General features: G+C 46.9%; 1 pseudogene; it reads right to left on the bottom strand.

Moving 5' to 3' along the window:
• Window positions 1–1736, bottom strand: LOC125190978 (3-ketoacyl-CoA synthase 5 pseudogene; annotated as a pseudogene).
• Between the last annotated feature and the right edge of the window lie 427 nt (window positions 1737–2163).

Here is a 2163-nt window from a genome sequence, read left to right as displayed (position 1 = left end):
TGTAAGCTTATTAAACAAATGAAGATTATATAATGTGTTTATTGGCATGTAAATTACAGCACCACAACATAAAACAGAAAAAAAAAAAAAAAAAAAAAAAGATAACAAGGAAGAGTGAAATAATAATGAAGAAGAACAAACTGAAAATACTAGAGCTTCACAACTTCTGGAATATGAACAGGATATTTATGAATGCAATCCGCCCACGGCCCCTCCACCGGCAACTTGATCGTCCGGTTACATTTCCAAACCGCGCTGTTGCATTTAAATCCACTCCCAAATGCAATCTGCCAAACCCTATCCCCTTTCTTCATCCTCCCCTTGGATTCAATGTAGCTCAATTCGTACCACAGCGATGACGACGATGTGTTTCCGAATCTATGCAGCGTCATCCTCGACGCCTCCACCTGCTCGTTTGTCAGGCGGAGGCTCTTCTGCAGCTCGTCGATCACCGCCCTTCCGCCGGCGTGGATGCAGAAATGCTCAAACGCCTGCTTGAAATCGGGAATGTATGGCTTCCATTTCGAATTGATGATTTTCCTTCCGATGAGCGAGAGCGCGAAGAGGATCTGCTCCGACGCGGGGAGGACGAGCGGCCCGATCGTCGTGATATTCGATTTCAGCGCCTCTCCGGCGACGGCCATGAGATCTATGTTCAATTTAATCCCGACGTTTCCTTCCGAATCCTCTTCCTGCGACACGCATCCGTACGATTTGTCATCGGCTCCTTTATGCGTCCTCACCACGTGCGCCAGGCGGTACTTGGCGCGGCGGCGATCGGCGCGGCGGTTGGACAGAAGCAGGGCGGCGCCGCCCATCCGGAAGAGGCAGTTGGGGAGGAGCATGGCTCTCTCCTTCCCCTTGTAGCAGTTTGGGGTGAGGATCTCAGTGCTGATTACGACGGCGTTGGAATTGGGATAGCGCTGGAGGAGATCTCTGGCTAGATCTATGGAGATCAAGCCCGCGCTGCACCCCATGCCGGAGAGATTGAAGCTTCTGATGTTGCTCCTCATTTTGTACTTGTTGATCACCATCGCCGTGAGCGACGGCGTCGGAGAGAACAAGCTGCAGTTGAGGATCAAAATGTCCACGTCTCTAGGCTTGATTCCGGTTTTCTGCAACAGAGAATCCACTGCCGAGAATATGATCAGCTCGGCTTCCTCCCTCGCCATCGCCATGGTTGGGGTCGGGGGAATGTAATGCAGGGCTGGGGGAAGGCACGTGTTCTCCCCGAGCCCGGAACGTTCGAGAATCTTCATTTGAAAATGGATGCTTTTGGGCTCGGAGAAGAGGCGGCCCATCCGCACGTGCTCGATGAAGCCGGCAAAGGAGACGCGGTAGCTGCGTGGGGGCTTGAAGAGAGCGTAGTCGACTAGGTAGACCGGGCGCGGCCGCCACATCACGAACAAGGTCAGGATGTAGACGACGAAGAATGAGGCGCACAGTAAGACCACTGGGGTCAAGTGCATGGAATTATACATACTCATAATCTCTTCCGGACTAGTAAATAGAATTTTGATTGAAATAGCTAGTGTTGATGGTATCAAGAGGAGTATGAAGAAGTTGTTTACCAGGAATTGGTAGCATAACTTTAACGATTGAGCCATGGCGGTGGGAAATGGATGGAGGGAGATTTAGTTGTTTAAAGATTTATTTAAAGAGAGAGAGAGAGAGATGGGAGGTGGGATTAATAATTAATGAAGTGTAGGATATAGTTGTGAAGATGAGTAGCTAGGTATCGTAGTCGTTATGATTTGGCACTGCTCAAATAATAGTGGGAATTAATAGTAACTTTGATGCAGGGCTGCGTTTAACTGTTCGATCGATTTGATCCCCACAAATGGATGGTCACGGTTGGAGGGCTCAAGTTCACTCATCAATAGATTTAGTTGCATTTATGGACTCAACAGGAAGTTGCTTTTTGCAACTTGTGGTCATGTGGATAATCAAATCATGCATATCACTGATTCAATTACTAATTTAATTTAAGGTGCTAACTGTATTTTACTATATTAACAGTCACAGGATATTGTCCTCTAAAGAGAAAGGTCATAGGATAAATGTTCTCAGTTTGTTTGGTAATTAATCTTTGATTCAATTATTTATTATGGAGTACAGTTTTAATTGGACATCTGGATCTATGCTAATTAGAGTTTTGATCTT

This window comes from Salvia hispanica, chromosome 5, assembly GCF_029641045.1.
Source record: "Salvia hispanica isolate PSC_SH4W2 chromosome 5, Shi_PSC_v1, whole genome shotgun sequence".
NCBI lineage: Eukaryota > Viridiplantae > Streptophyta > Magnoliopsida > Lamiales > Lamiaceae > Salvia > Salvia hispanica.
The sequence above is the reverse complement of the archived record's forward strand: the minus strand, read 5'-3'. Positions and strand labels throughout refer to the sequence as shown.